This window comes from Puma concolor, chromosome A2, assembly GCF_028749965.1.
Source record: "Puma concolor isolate L17-30 chromosome A2, mPumCon1.1.hap2, whole genome shotgun sequence".
Classification (NCBI taxonomy): Eukaryota; Metazoa; Chordata; class Mammalia; order Carnivora; family Felidae; genus Puma; species Puma concolor.
Window position 1 is genome coordinate 98,054,604 of NC_141668.1, and position 17,273 is coordinate 98,071,876.

At 42.3% G+C, this 17,273-nt stretch overlaps 1 long non-coding RNA gene across 1 annotated transcript; it reads right to left on the bottom strand.

Annotated features, from left to right (window-relative positions):
* Positions 1-7,831: 7,831 nt before the first annotated feature.
* On the bottom strand, positions 7,832-13,340 carry LOC112866824 (uncharacterized). Its single transcript, XR_003224129.2, has 3 exons — positions 13,188-13,340; positions 12,151-12,295; positions 7,832-8,266 (listed from the first exon to the last, which is right to left on the bottom strand). It is a non-coding gene; the product is annotated as an uncharacterized LOC112866824 (long non-coding RNA).
* Positions 13,341-17,273: the final 3,933 nt, after the last annotated feature.

A 17,273-nucleotide genomic window follows, 5' to 3' on the forward strand; every position in this document is an offset into this window, starting at 1 on the left:
GCAATTTCCCCTCAGCCACAGAAAAATGCCTTGTCTGGATTATTCCCCTTACCGGAAGATAGCCCACATGCAATGAATAGACACTGGAGGTCCAAAGGCTGGACCCTCTTCGATGCACAATATTTCTAATAAACCATCTCAGCTCCATCAAGCCCGGGATTAACTGAAGCCTCTGTCACAACCACATTGTGGTTCAAATGCTCCCTCTGCCAATCTTGCTCCTTCATTCTTTTACAGATTTTGTTCCTCGGAGCACTCCCAAGTGATTAACTTGCACTTAGATCTCTGCTTTCAGATCTCTTTCCTGGAGAACTTGACCTAAGAATTATCAGTCTTTGAAATGAGATTAATACTACCTCATATGGAGAAGACCAAATGAGATTTTCAAAGATGAAATTACTGAGCACGGTAAGAAACAGCTGTACATGCAGTCAAATTTCACTCATTTTTTTTCTTTGAACCACACTTTCTCTACTAGATACTTGACAGCTATCTTTAAAAATTCCAAAGGTTATTACACAGAGGAATGAAGCTTGTCCTCTATTGTCCTATGAGGGAGAACTTCAACAGTGGCAAAATATCAGGTGCCAAGGAATGCTTGGTGCCTAGTTGGCACTCCGCAAATGCTTAAGAGTAAAAGATGGGTAGATGGATGGCCAGATGTATGGAAGGATGAAAAATTAGCATAATCTTAGAAAATTCTATTATTGTTCTCGCAGAATGCAGCAGATGGCCACAATAACCACTTAAACACAATTTAACTACTTAACTCTCTGTGCTTCCATAACCCATGAGATAATACACGTTAAGCATGCAAAATTGTGTCTTCTCCCACAGCAAGCAAAGACTAAATATTACTTAGTATCGAACATCCATTTCATGCTAAGCACTGAATTAGGCTGTTTATAAATATTGGATCAATTTCTCCTTACACCAACACCAAAACAGGTATTTTTTACTTAAGTTTTTAACTTGAATTCCAATATAGTTAACATACAGTGTTATATTAGTTTCAGGTGTACAATGTAGTGATTCAACAATTCCACATGCTACTTAGTGCCCGTCGTGATAAGTATACTCTTAATTCCCTTCACCTATTTCACCCATCCCCCCACCCACCTCCCCTGTGGTAAGTATCAATTTATTCTCTATAGTTAAGAGTCTGTTTTTTGGTTGGTCTCTTTTTGCCTGTGCTCATTTGTTTTATTTCTTAAATTCCGCATATGCATCAAGTCATATGGTATTTGTCTTTCTCTGACTGAATTATTGCCCTTAGCATTACACTCTCTAGGTCCACCCGTTATCCATTCATCTACCAATGGCTGCTTCCATAATTTGGCTATCATAAATAATGCTGCAATAAACATGGGGCTCATGTATCCTTTCCAATTAGTGTTTTTGTATTCTTTGGGTAAATACTAAGTAGTGTGATTACTGGATCATAACGTAGTTCTATTCTTAACTTTTTGAGGAATCTCCATTCTGTTTTCCACAGGGCTGCACTAGTTTGCATTCCCACCCACCTAAGCCAACAATGCACAAGTGTTCTTTTTTCTCCACATCCTTGCCAACTCTTGTTGTTTCTTCTGTTTTGAGTTTTTTTAAGTTTTTATTTAAACTCCCGTTAGTTAACATACAGTGTAATATTACATTCTGAGAGGTGTGAGGTGGTATCTCATTGTAGTTTGGATTTGCATTTCCCCGATGATGAGTGATGTTGAGCATCTTTTCATGTGTCTGCTGGCCATCTAGATGTCATCTTTGGAGAACTGTCTACACGTGTCTTCTGCCCATTTTTAATTGGATTATTTGCTTTCGGGTGTTGACTTGCATCAGTTCTTTATACATTATGGATATTAACCCTTTATTGGATATGTCATTTGCAAATATCCTCTCCCAAGTAGGGTTGCTAGTTTTGTTGATTGCTTCCTTTGCTGTGCAAAAGTTTTGGTTTGTTTGTTTGTTTGTTTTGATGTGGTCCCAATAGTTTATTTTTGCTTTTATTTCCCTCACCTCAGGAGATCTATCTATAAAAATGTTGCGATGGCTGATGTGACAAAAATTACTGCTTGTGCTCATTTCTAGGATTTTTATGGTTTCTGGTCTCACATTTAGGTGCTTAATCCATTTTGAGTTTATTTTTGTTGTATGTGTGAAGAAGTAGTCCAACTTCATTCTTTTGCATGTAGCTGTCCAGTTTTCCCAATACCATTTATTGAAGAGACTGTGTTTCCCGCTGTATATTCTTACCTCTTTTGTCAGAGGTTAGTTGACTATATAATCATGGTTTTTTTGGGGGGTTTTCTATCCTGTTCTGTTGACCTGTGTCTCTTTTTGTGCCAGTACCATATTGCTTCAATTACTACAGCTTTGTAGGGGCACCTGGGTGGCTCAGTCGGTTGAGTGGCCAACTTCGGCTCAAGTCATGATCTCGCAGTCTGTGAGTTCGAGCCCCACGTCAGGCTCTGTGCTGACAGCTCAGAGAGTGGAGCCTGCTTCAGATGCTGTGGTCTCCTTCTCTCTCTGCCCCTCTCCCACTCGCACTCTGTCTTTCTCTCTCCCAAGGATAAATACGCATAAAAAAATTAAAAAAAAAACTACAGCTTTGTAGGACAACTTGAGGCCTAGAATTGTGATACCTTCAGTTTTGTTTCCCTTTTTCAAGATTGCTTTGGCTATTCAGGGTCTTTTGTGGTTCCATACAAAACATAAGATTATTTTTTCTAGTTCTGTGAAAAATGCTGTTGGTATTTTGATAGAGAATGCATTAAATCTATAGATTTCCTTGGGCAGTATAGACATTTTAACAATATTTGCTCTTCCAAATCATGAACATGGAATATCTTTCTATCTATTTATGTTGCTTTCGATTTCTTTCATCAGTGTTTTATAGTTTTCAGAGCATAGGTTTTTCATCTTTTTGGTTAAACTTATTCCTAGGTATTGATTATTTTTGGTGCAATTGTAAATGGAACCGCTTTCTTAATTTCTCTTTCTGCTGCTTCATTATTAGGGTTTAGAAATGCAATAGATTAGTGTGCATTGATTATGTATCCAATGACCTTACTGGTTTCATTTTTCAGTTCTAGTGGCTTTTGAGTGGAGCCTTTAGGGTTTTCTATACATAGTATCATCTCACCTGCAAATAGTGACCATAGCAGATAATGTTATATTTCAAAAATAGAGCCTAAAACTCATAGGGCTTAAGAAACTTTCCAAATTCATCTTTTTTTTTTTTTAATTCCCAATCTTCCACTCCACCTTACTCTCATTCAAGACTTAATTAAAACAAACTTTCTTCTGGATACTTCTATGAGAAATTTGGAAATTATTTTAGACTATTCTCTCTCCTTTATCTCCGACGTCCAATACTTTATTCATTCTGCCTCTTATTGCCTCCTTTTGCAGATGCTGTTGGCACCCTGCCTCTATCTTTAACAGTCATTATTCCTGAGCCCATCAATAGCTTCTGACTTCAAGCACTCGCAATTCCTTGCCTGAAGGCCTCTCTCTCCTCAGAAACCTCCTTTGTCTATGTATTGGGCAGGTCTAAAGTATCAGAGAGCTAAGGCCCTTAGGTGTTACCCCAAACCCAACCGATGACAGGTGAGAGTGGATAAATAGCCCCACTACCCCACCGCTTGGATAGGACGACACTGTTAATCCACTCCGGCTGCCTCAAATCCAATAATCTCATCGTTTTGCTACATCCTGGATTCCTTCTTTCTGCAACATCTCCAGCATACTATCCTTTATCTATATGCACCCAAATAAGTGACTTGCACTCAAACCCTTGTCTCCAGATCTGCTTCTCTGGGTACCCGGCTTCACGCTTCTCCCCTTCATTCCCACTTCAGTTTAGAAACTTGTTTCCTCCCACCCAAACTGTGACCATAATATGCTCATGTTCTTCTTGGCTTCATTCTCTCCCCTCAAATACTTCCTTCAGAGAAATATTTCTAAAATATAAATGTGATCAGGCCACTATGCTCAGAGTTGCTCGAGGACAGACAACCATTTCCTGGAGCAACGTGGCCCCAGCCTCTCCCTAGCACTCCACACACAGTAGGTCCTTTAGGAAAGTATATCGGAGTAATAAATGGCTAAGTGCATAATGCACACAGTCTAACAGCTATCGGAACTGAACTCAAGCATACATGTGTCCAGTCCTAAATCTTGGGTTCTTCCTACCACAGTGTGCTTTATAAAGAAGGCAGGACACCCTGGGGCTAGTGACACACAGGCTCAATGGATTTGCAATTGTCTCACGTTTTAATGCATAAGATCCTCCAACCTCTTTCCATGGTCAGGAAGGATGTGATAGAATTTGAAGGGCCTTTGAAGCACCTCCATCAGATTTATTTCCTCTTTCCTCTTGTATCAGGTCAAATATGTAACAGAGACTCCTTCAGGTTTTGACCACATAAAACGCCTACTCCTTCCTTCTCCCTAATGTAAGTCACAAGGAAAGGCTGTCTGGGGAGAGCAGAGCCAGGAAATACGATCGTATCAGGATGGAGCAGCTCTCTCAAGAGGGCAGGCAGTGAGGAGTGAGGAAGCTGGGAGAGAAGGCTGGCTGAATTGTTCCTTTCCTGAGCAAGAGTGAGGGAGGACAGGGTTCATAGGATTTTCCAGGCGACTCAGGAAACAGTGTCTTTGTATCTCAACCACCCCCTTGTTGGTATGTCCTGTGTGGATCTGAACCAGCCATTAAAGGACTGTCGAAATTGCATCACCCATTTGCAATTTAGAGAATGTTTTTACTTTTAACATTTCGAAAAGACTTCCTTCATCGGCTCTCCTCATGCTGGAGTTGGGAGAGGGGAGCTGGAAGACAGACAGTGGGAGCTTAGCTAACACTTAGAGTGACAGTGAGCATTCCACGGGCTCTCCGCTAGCCTCCTTCTTTGGTTGCAAACAATCTGCTTTTTGGTTCCCGAGCCCACCCTCCAAAGATCCAGAGATGCCCTAGTCTCTCAAGATGGCTCTTCAGTAGGCTTTGTAGTTTCCCAGCTCCCCCCACAGATGCCTCTCTCCACATGGCGAGTCTTGCCTGGCCATGAGTGGGTCTTTGGTTCTGGTGCCAACATAGACTTAACTGGTACTGGAACAAACACAATTGTCATGTGATCAAATACAACTGAATATTATGTTTATTATTTACCTCCCATTCTGTCATTGTAATTACTTCAGGAGATGGCCCTCCACTGTCCCTTTATGAAAACTTCACTAGTCCCAAGAATTTTCTGCCTACCCTTAAGTATAAGCAATATATCTTACATAATAACTTTTAAAAGCATTGATTCTGAAGTCAGTATGTCCAGACCAAGACTTAATCAAAACATCAAACTTTTCTAATATCATCAGATCTCCCCTCCTTCATCCTGAGGGCCGCAGTCTTAAGGAAGATAGTAGGTACTTCTTCCTTTTTCCTTCTGACCCTTCCTTCCTTATTGTTCTGTACTTACTAGATGTTTTCTGATCAGATCAGAACAGGCAGAGGATGAAGCAAAACGAGAAAATGAAAGGTCATGCTGATAGGTACTGATGAGGGCTGACTGCACGCTTGGGCCTGGAAGATGAATAAGGCTTATCCCTTCCCTTTCCTTCCCTTCCCTTCCCTTCCCCTACTGACACTTTCTTTGTTCTTAGGAGTTTCAATCACCAAGAGGTTTACTTGTGCTGTTACTTTGATCCTGAAAGTCACATCCTATTCCAAGTAGAGAATCAATCTTCAGCTTCTTGCTGTTGGATTTCTTTACTTATGGATAGCACCCAAGACAGTCACATCCATGGCCTTGCTCTCCCTCTGTGTGTGTGTGTGTGTGTGTGTGTGTGTGTGTGTGCGTTCCTCTATCTTCCCACTCTGCTGCATGAGAAATGAACAAGCATCCTTCAACCCAACAAGTACTGGGAACACAGACAAGTTGCAGCAACTGACATCTTGTTGGAACAGGCTGATTTAGTGCTCTAGGTATCAGACTCAGGTCCCCCGTGTTTCCAAATGCAAGGGACACATTGCATGCTCTTCAATTCGTCTGTGGAAGCCTCTCACTGGGCTTATAATGGAGCATCATCCCATTCCTACTCAGGGTGGGGGGGGTACTGCAACATGGTACCACAACACCTCTTCACTAAGATATCTCCTTCCAAACGTTCCATTTTTCTCTGTTCTCAATTCTTGTCTTGTTTGAAGTCACTGTGGGGGTCCAAAAACCAGGTAACTACTTTACAAACAATTTCTGTGAACGTTGCAAGTAGCAATCTCCCTGATATTCACCTTGGTGGATGGCATTTCTTAAATTCATACCCAGGTCAGAACTGTGGTAGGAAGGGTCTTCTTTTATTTTATTTTTTTTTTATTTTTAGTGTTTATTTATTTTTGAGAGAGAGAGAGAGCATGGGGGAGGGTCAGAGAGAGAGGGAGACACAGAATCCAAAGCAGACACCAGGCTCTGAACTGTCAGCACAATGCCCAATGTGGGGCTCAAACTCATGAACCGTGAGATTATGACCTGATCCGAAGTCCAACACTTAACCGACTGAGCCACCCAGGTGCCCCGGAAGGGTCTTCTTTTAACATCTTGATCCTGCCGCCAAGCTGTAAGAGGGCTCACTCCCTTCCAGTCTCTAGCCTACTTTCTGATATTCTTTCTTTTCACAAACTAAGAAATGGAGGCTCTGAGAGATTAAGAAACCACTCAAGATCATCCAGCCATTAGACCGAAGAGCAGAAATTTGAATGTAAGACTCTGTGTCCAGTCCTGGTGTTTTTAATCTCTTGGCCATGATGTCCACTGTGCATCGTCAGCAAAGTGCTTTTCTGGATTTTAGGAAATTACAGGAACATAGACTTTCCCCCAATGTTATAAAGGTTAGCTGTGTCCCACACTCCCATCAGACACTGGAACCAACTTTGCTACAAGGGTACCAATCATACTGTCCCATGGCCAACTCAACCCTAGAGTCTTCAATACTTTGCTACTCAGAGGGTGATCCGAAGACAAGCTTCAGTGTCTGAGAACTTGTTAGAAATGTGTTCTCAAGAGCACCTGGGTGGCTCAGTTTGTTCAGCTTTGGCTCAGGTCATGGTCCCACATGTGACTCCATGCCGACAGTGCAGAGCCTGCTTGGGATTCTTTCTCTCTCTTCCCTCTCTCTCTCTCTGCTCCTTCCCTACTTGCACACACTCTCTCGCTCTCTCTTTCTCTCAAAATAAATAAATAAACTTAAAAGAAGAAGAATAAACGTGTCCTCAGTGCCTCCCCAGTAACCTCCCTACGAGAGTCTGCATTTTAGCAAGCACATTAAGATGGAAGAAACATTGGTCCCCACCGTCACTACACAGAGACGGAGTGAACCTTCTAGCACATCTACAATTTACCTCCTGTAGCTTCCCAGGTGTCCTTTAAGAGACCCGAAGACTAAACATAATCCTCACTACACCTGTTACTTTATCATATTAGGTTATGACATTAAACTATCTTCGCCCCGAAATGTCACTTTGTTGATCTAATTCTTCAGTTTTCCTAGTCTATCCTTTCAAAATAAACTCTGCTCTTTGTCTCCAAGACTATAAACTGAATCTCTAGATTAAAAATAAATCTCCAATTGGCGAATTGATGTAGCCCAGCAGGGCAGGGAGCACTTGGGCTAAAGAGTCAAGTCTAACTGCACCTAGAAAATGAGTTGGTTCTTCCGTTCTCATCATCACAGCCTGCCCGCCCCACCCCTGCGTGTTCATGCCAGTGCATTGCACACCCGTTTCTTACACTCATTTTTTAAATGAGTCAATAAACGTTTAGCAAGCAACGACTGGATTCCAGGCACGGTGCAAAGAGTAATAAATTAAAAGATGGGTCACACAAGGATTCACAGGAACTTAGAGTTAATTAGGAAGAAAAGACACATACGTGAACATTGAGTGTTTAAGGCAGAATATGAAACCTCTTGTATAAAGCATCTTTTGATGGACTACACGTTGATAATACAACCGCAAACCTTCAGTGGCTCCCAACAATTCCTGCGTGCAAAAGCCATTCATCGGTCAGCTGCATTTCTGCTCCATGCTGTTGGCATTCCTGGAATCAGGCAGAGGGGCAGTCTCTTCTGGGACATGCTGAGTCTGTGGCCACACCACGTGGAGTCCCTTAAAGCTTCTGCGCAGAAGTAGAAGTCACTCCCTCTCACGTTCCTTGGGCCTGACGAGGTGGGCCATGTCCAATGCCAGTACAACTCCAGGAAGGGGCCACAGAGATGGGTACAGCTGTGAAGGCAGCAAATGTGTGGAAAAATATAACACTGATCTCTCACACGCGTCACGAGAGAGGAAGAGCTGTGGTGCTTTAACAATCTGTTCACCTGAAGAACACCTCTAGCTGAGAGAAAGAAGGAAGACCTCCTGAAGAGGTGTTTTTGGAACATGTGCCATGGGAAGAAGGCTGGAGGGAGAAGGGGTGGCTTCCTGGAGCCACGGAAGCAAAGACTGGGGAGGCACTATGCAGAGGGAGCAGAGAATGGGATGGCAGAGGGCAGTGATGGGAATGAAGCTGAGGAACAATCACGGGAGGTCTTAAAATCCGGCAGAGGTGCTGGGACCTCACTGTGGAAGCTACGGCTAGGGAGTCAGGGCAGACAGTGGTGCGGAGGAGATGACTCCAGCCATGCTGCAGGCAGATTAATCTGGTCTGAATGCAGTGCTTCTAGTACAGGTCATGGATTTCAGAGCCCTAGTCTTGTCCTCTCTCTCTCCCTCTTTCCTCCGCCACCTCCTCTCTGTCTGTCTGTCTTTGTCTCTTTCATTCTCTGTGTGTGTGTATGTGTCTGCTTTCTCTCCTTTCTGTTTGCCTCTCTCTCATTCTCTCTCTCTTTCTCTGTCCCCCTGTGTCTCTCTGTCTCTCCCTGTCTCCCTCCCTCTCTCTCAGCATCTCTCTCTCTCATTCTCCCTGTCTTTCTCTTTCTCACACTTGCCCACTTCCTAAGACCAGCGCATATATTCCCTCGTTTGTTCCTGACCCTCTCAAGAAAAATTAATTTTTTTATAACCATGGTCCTTTTACATTTACCTTTTATCTTAAATGTGCGTGTGTGTGTGTGTGTGTGTGTGTGTGTTTCCCTTACAAAGACATGAGTTCTCAAAGGGAGAAGTCTTGCTCTCTCCATTTTTTGTATCTTCAATTCCAGATCAGAGCTGCATATCTCTTGTCTGTGGAAAGGACAGGTTGGACGAGGAAAGATACAAAGGCTTAGTTTGATGAACATTGCAATAGGTTATTAGTCGGGTGAAAACTTGAATGGAAGGAGTCAAATGAAATATACGGGTCGGTGTTAATATGTTTGTGTATGTGCTCTTTACTTCCAGTACATTCGGAGGAAATTTATTTCTATTTTCATAAAGTGCCTTTGTATTCCTGTTATGGAATACACTTGTAACCACATGCAAGTGAAGCCAGACCCTTAACAAGTCTGGACATATGTGCTTAATCCAAGACTAACTGAAAAGTCCTGTGGGAGCAAGATGTTCCAGTGAACAGAAACCCACTTCTCCTCTCCTGTCTTATGGGCAACCAGGATAGAAGGGGTCAAAGCGGAAGCTCAAATAAGGAAGTTCCAAATCCTAAAACCTGCTTTAATATCCACAAGGTCAATTAGCCATGAATATTTTCTTGCCTGAAATTCCCAATTGTCAGGGATTGTTCACTAATGGGTATTTCTCCAAGGCTTTCTGGATTTTGCATTTCTCTGCCTCATTAGGACTGGAAACCTATGTGATCTCAGAGAGAGCCCGGTGAGGTTCAATGGGAGAAAATAAGCCTGCACTCCTTGGAAAGGATGCTAGAGGTGACTTCATTTTTCAACAGCCTCTCTGAAGGAAATAACAGGAATGGTGCAGATTACAGAACCCCAAATTTCACCGTCAGGCTGCAGTGACGGTTACTGGGGGATTGTGGTCAAACTGGTACAGTGCAGAGGACGGTTTACGTGATCATCGCCAAAGGTTTACGTGATCATCGGCAAACACCCACGACCTTTGCGTGAGCAGGTGTTTATTTCCTGGGGCTGCCGAAACAAATGGCCACAAACTAGATGGCTCCAAACAATAGAAGGACATCCTTGCTCAGTTCTGCAGACTAGAAGTCTGAGATTAAGAAGTCAGCAGGGCCATGGTCTCTCTGGGGACGCCAGGGGAGGATTCTTCCTTGCCTCTTCCGGTGGCTGCCTGCAGACCTTGGCGTTCATTCCTTGGCTTACAGCAGCCTAACTTCAATGTTCACCTTTGGCCTCTGTCTCCAGCCTCACGTGTCCATCTTCCTTTCCCATCTGTGTTTCTGTTTTCTCTTCTTGTGAGGACAATAGTCATATGGGATTCAGCACCCACCCTAATGCACAATAACTTCCTTTTAACTTGATCACATCTGCAAAGACCCTGTTTCCAAATAAAGTCACATTCACAAGTTGTGGGTGGATGTGAATTTTGGGGTGATGCCATTCAACCCAATATAGTAAGTCTCTGCAGGAAGAAGTGAAGTGCAGAGAGGGGACTGTCGCATACTTTGTTATCCAAGGAAACTGAAAGCCAGCCCCATGAAGGCTGGTGCACAAAGGGCTGGAGAGCTGAAGTCATGTGGCCATTTTGACGAGGTCAAGCTAAAGTAATAATAATTGAATGCACATTTTCAGATACTGTCCTAGAATTTATCCCTGAGCTCTTTATGTGTCCATGAGTCCTTGCCCTGTTTTATGTAAAAAAAATAAAATAAAATAAATTGAGATATTCAGTCATAGAGATTAGAAGAATTCCATATTCCTCAAAGAATATTCTTTCTCAAGGAAACCAGCATTAACTGAGTAGATACTATGTGCCTGGCACAAATCTAAATGTCTTGCTCATGTTATCTCATTGAATTGTGGTATCAATCCTGACAAGTATGGGTTATTTCCTGCATAATACAGGTGAAGAAACTGAACAGATGGTTTCCTTTTCCTAAGATTAGTCATGCAAGTATTTAATTACTTTTGGCACTCAAATGGAAGTAAATGTAAAACCCTATTTAAAAATTCATTTACAACATTTTCTGTAAAATATTATCTCAAGTCACACTTGCTATGGGTGATGGATCCAGACATTCAAATTGTGTTTAGGTCATACATATTGTAGGGCAGAAATTCTCTTACTTTTCTGCATTACCTCCATGATATCTCAGTACATGAAGAGTACACAGATGGCCTCTGATTGTAGAATTGTAAATTATTTTCATAAATCCTCAAATCGGAATTCACACTTTGATCCCCAATAAAGCAGAAAAGACCACTGAAAGTCATAAGATTCCAATTCTGCTCTGCAATCTGCCATATAACGATGACGCCATTTGGGAAACTCAGTTCTCTCTTTTTCAACTCTCTTGTTTGTAAAAACCACTGTCGTACTTCTCTATCAAGGACTCTTTCACCTTATTGCTTTATGATAGTAAGCACTTTCAAATCATAATATCTTTCTTAAGCTTCCATGAAAAATGCGTGGAGACACATAGCATTTTAGATTCAAATTCTTATTTGACCACAGTCTGATTTCTTTCAGACCCATGCTAATTTGTGGGAATGTGTGGCACCGTATTGAGAATAGATGAGAATAGTTGTATCATCGCAATGTCATCTATCAATAACACACACTTTTACTCTTGACGCTCATTTTCTTTTGATTATTGTCTTCCCAGATATTTACAATTTTAAACCCATGTATATCTGAGGACAAGGGTATTTTTTTGCTCCTTGCGGGTAAAGTTATTCTCCTGGACTGCCCATAAGATCGCCTCCCTTTGTAGGAAAACCTTGGGTCCATGTGTTTGGCAGATGATGAAAGTGAGCCCTGTTTACAGGTTTTTCTCTTGACCCAGTAAAATCAGAAAAAGAGAAAGAACACATTAGTGACTTTCCTCTCTGCAGGGATTTTTCAACCTTAGGAACGTGGACATGATGTCTCCTGAAAATGAGTACTTTGGATTCATGTTGGCAAGCATGCCAATAAACAGAAGAACTGGGGAATAAGCCTTTAATAAGGTTATCTTTTATTTGCAGTCCTTGAAAAGACCTGCTTGTTAGATGTAGGATAAGATTTTTACAAGGGCTAAGGTTGCAAGGGGCGAGCTTTACCTAGAGAGGCTGAGAAGCCATTGTTCACTGATGAGCAGATGTGTGGATTCCCTTGTCTTGCCTTAAGACTGTCAGGTAGCATTTCAGAGCCTCTGTGTTCGCTTATTACCAACCTTGAGTCTGAGCCTTCAGCATCATTCGCTACCTGGAAATCCCAACAGACATTTTACCGTATTTACAATGCATGGATTTAAGTAATTCAAAACAGACTATCAGTTTTCTATCAGCAATTTTAAATGGATCCCATTAATTTTTATAAAGATATAAATTTTGACTATCTAATTATCTAATAATTATGTGTTAGCTTCATGTGCATGCCTTTGGGGAAGTATATTGCCCGAACGATTAGTTCAAATATGGTTTTGGATTGAAAACCAAATATTTAAAAGGGAGAACCGGTCTTGTCTCTTTTGAAACAGGTTTCTCAGTGGTTAGGATGTGGTTGTGACAAAGAAAAAGTCCCATGATAAGCATTCAGACTGGAAGAGAATTTTTGGACTCGATATCATGTACGGATACTTGTTTCTCATGAGCAGGGTGAGTCAGTTTTAGAAATTGTTTCATCACTTAAGGACCCCAACATCTCAGGAGAAACCGTGAAAACAGCCATTAGGCATAGAAAATAACAGCAGGATTTAATGTGAAGTCTGAAAGTTACATTAGTATACTAAATTCTACAGACAAATCATCTAAGAGTAAAGTAAATTTTACAACCAATGAAAATATGGAGGCCACACTCCCCCTATGGAAGCGAAGGATAAAGATGACAAACCATGGATCAGTTAGTCGGGAGAGTGGTCATTTGGGGAGTTGCTAGTTTGTAATAGGTAGCACCCCTAGACACCATCTGGACACCTGCTCAGCCGTATTCTGTATTCCGTGATTTGCCCGATCCACCCATAGCCCTGGAGAGAGCACTGGCTCCTACCAGCCTCTTTTGGCCATATGTCTTTATGGAGCTAGATTTACAACTTTTCCTTGAATTCCAAGAAAGGCCTTGATATCCTGCCAATAAAAGTATTTTTAAAATAGCTCACCAGAATCGGTTTCCAATACTTCCGATAAGAAGAAACTTGACAGGAAAGTTAACTACAAGCCTCCAACAACGGCAGGGATGGTTAAGTCTGCTGTGTTGTCAATCACGGGTCATGGGTAGGAACGTCCTTCTGCCACTTGTGACAGGCAGCTTACTCACCGTCCTGGCAACTTCACTTCCAGTAGGAGAAAGTCACTCCGGAAGGCTGAGTCCTCCCAGAGAGGATGCGTCAGTTGTGACACCTGTTACTTGGGAAAGAAAAGCTGTCTTCGAATCAACACAGTGAGAGTGAGGATACAAGTTACTCTTCCCTAAGCACGAGCACGGATTCCAAGTTAATGCCAGCAGACTCCAAAAGTCTTCTCCACTCAGGGTACTCCGTTCTCATTTTGGTAACCACATTATATGAATAATGGGCGGTTGAGATCAGTACCACTTGGAACTCGTTTGGAATTTATGGCTTCCCCCAACTCCTGTTTTCTGGATTCAGACTCAATTTATGGCTTGGAACACAGTGTTTCCTACAGGAAAAACTTTGAAATGTGCAGAAGAAGAAAGGGCTCTTGGAGAATATTAAATATCTTACAAAACATCATGCTGATGAGTAAATAAGAGTGTAAATGAATCCAGATAAAAAGTATTGTGTTTCCATTGGAATACTCAGGGGCTTAAGAGTTAAGGGAACAAGTTTTGTGGGGAAATGTGTTTCAGGTTATGCCAAATGCAAAACGTGTGCAAAAGCGTTTGAGATGTTTTTCCTCGATTAAGATGCCGCCACATTTCTCCCTCCCGGTAATTAGTAAATTAGACAAGTAAAATTTATGTGTAAATACTCAATGCGATTCATGAGCATGAATAATGACCTCAAACTTACAAACTGAAATTAAACACGGAATATTTGCAGAGTTTCCCTGGAGTAAACTTTAGACGCTAAAGAAGTTGTGAATTAGGCCATGAAGAAACAGATGAAGGCATCGACTTGTGGATTGTGATTTTTTTTTTAATTTTTTTTTTCCTTTTTTCAACGTTTTTATTTATTTTTGGGACAGAGAGAGACAGAGCATGAACGGGGGAGGGGCAGAGAGAGAGGGAGACAGAATCGGAAACAGGCTCCAGGCTCCGAGCCATCAGCCCAGAGCCTGACGCGGGGCTCAAACTCACAGACTGCGAGATGGTGACCTGGCTGAAGTCGGACGCTTAACCGACTGCGCCACCCAGGCGCCCCATGGATTGTGATTTTATTCTTAATGTGGCTTTTAAATTATTTTGAACTTAGCCATTTTAGGAACGCCAATGTGAGAATAAAACAGAATAAACTATTTTAAGGGGGAACACAGGTTAAATTCTCATTCTCTCTAGTCCCAGAAGGGGGCAAATGCAATTGGACTTTGGTCCAGCGCAAAACAGAATCGGATGGTGTTGAGTCACACGCACGGGCCCGCCTTCCACTCTGCTCCCTCTTCGACGCTATGGAGTACAACACGTTCTTTGGTGTCTCGTTCTCTTTTCTATGCCATTACACTGAGTACTTTTGCCCAGTGTGTCTAAGAAAGTAAACACCAGGGCAGTTTTTGCTTTCTTTTCCACTGGCATCCACTGCTCTGTAGCAAACACTGAAGATCTGCTTTGGAGATCCAGCGATGAGCAGTCATGGCTTCTTCTCCGGAAGATGATGACGTCAGAGAACAGAGAGGACGCCCAACAAACAAATCCAACCTAAAACAGTTCTGAGGGTATCGAAACAGAGGAATCAAGCAACACGAGGGGCTGGGAGAAGATATGAAAAAAAAATTATCTATTTTACTTTTTTGATGAACCTTCTTGAAGAACTTTAATCCACACTTATGTGTCTCATTTTCTGAATCCCTCATTTCCTTGCCACTTAAATAATGTGTCAACCATTCATTGTCAGTTCCATGCAGAAGACTTTTGTCTTCTGCATCCAGAAGCTGTATGCATCCAGGTCCCAGTCGAAGCTTCTTGGCTGTGATGTGAATTTCAAGTCGTCTCCTTCTTTGAAACTCCGTCTATTGTTTGCACATCGTAATGTGTAATAATCGTTCGTTATTTTTTTAAGTAAAGCAAAGGGCTATTGTGAAACATATCCACTGAGGTTTATAAATTGTTTTATTAAGTTAAATGCATAGTCTACAATGTAATAAATTCGCATTTCAAAAAGACTATTGGGTAGAATTCTCTCAAAGAAAGGTGGATTTTGCCCACGTGAGGTAAACTTAGTTCTGTGAGGATCGAAACAGAGCTGTGCATGCTTTTATTTGGTTGGTAACGATAACCCCAATTCGAATATTTGGCAAAGCAGAGGGATTCTCCTGGGAAGACAAACCTTAAATAAAAATCGTACCCCTCACATTTTCATTATGGCGAACACCAACTATGACCATAATTTACTTGCAGTGTTTCCAAGCAAACCACACTACAGAAGTGTGGAGGGATTTGCAATGTAGAGAGGAGGATCCCGCTAAGGCTTCTGAGTAACACAGACTTCACAGTTGGACCACGTTGCTTCGAGTTCTTATTCTAAACATAATCTAGTTATTTAGTCAGGGGGTGGGGAAAGTCAAAATGAGACCAATTTTAGTCTAATACCATCAGCAAGAAGAAAGAGGTACTGAGATCATGTGGGTGGGCTTCCAAATTGCCTTTTCAAATTGTTTCCCTGACAAATGGCTAGAGGCCAAGTGAATACACATGGAGGAGATATCAAAATAGCACTTCCCAAAAGCTCCCAAATGGGCCCTATTTATGGGGCATTCTGAAATGCTGTAGCTGACACCAATTACAAAGACACTGTGCCTCTGAGAATTGGCATGAAAATAGAAGATGAACCTTAATGTGAATTTTTCAGGGCCAGGAAAAGTGCAGTGAGGTAGAAGTTACTTCTCCCAAGGCAGAAGGTACTTTCTAACATGGCGCTGCCGGTAAGGTTATGAGCCATTGGAAAGAAATCCCTTTGGAGGGAAAAAAAACGTGGAGAGAGGCCATTTCTTTGAAATTGGGCAACTTTTTTGAGCTTTTATTTCAGTTTGAATTCACATGCTGGAACAAGTTATATCTTTATTTTTCATGATCCCTTAGAGAATGATCACTACGTAGCACTTCGGCAGTGCGTCGTATCTTTCTTCTCGGAGCATCCCTTGTGTGCCAGACATTGTGCTAGACAGGGGGATTGCAAAGGTAATTAAGATTCAGTCCCTGATATCAAGGAGCTTACTGTCTAATGGAGTAAACAGATGTCCTCCAGATGATTATTCCAAACTATGAGTTCCGCTCAGCAGTGTTTCTCAACCTTGGCACTACTGATGGTCGGATTGGATATTTCTTTGTTATGAGGGACCACCCTGCATAGTGTGGAAGGTTCAGCAACATCCCTGACCTTCACTCAGCGGGTTCCAGGAGCGAACCTCCGGTGTGCCAACCCCAACTCTCTCCAGACATGGTCAGGTGGTCCTGGGAGGTGAAATCATGCTGGATGGGAACCACTACGTCAAAAGCACAGTCAAAGAATTGTGGAGGCACAGAGAATAGAGTCCATCTACCTTGGGAAGTCGGAGAAAGGATGTTGGAGTTGAGTTTTGGAATCTCTCCCTGCAGCAAATATATTGCACACCTACTGCGTGCCAAGTGTTTGGTTGTGCATGAAGGTAAACAGGAGTTTCCCTAATGGTGGGAAGTGGCTGTACATGAAGCTACACCATGTCCACGTACATCCGGGGAACCGTAGGGCATTTATATTTGTGACCTGTGGCAATTGGGATGGGCAACGGGGAAGTGAAGCCAGAGAGCTACAGATGACCAATTGCGAGAAACGCCTTGGGCCTCCTGCCAAGGGAATTAGGGGTTTGGAATTTACGCTGTGGGTGCTGAGAGGCTACGGAAAGGTTTTAAGCAAGAGATTCCTATGCTCGAATCACACAGAGCGTGTGTACCGTTGGCAAAACAGCCTATTGAAAAGTCAAACATCCTGTCAACTACTGTCTGCCCCACAACACATGACCATCGTGTCTGGGCCTCCTCACTGAATGAATCCCACAGATGATGGCTCAGCGCTGAGTTCCCCGACTTCACA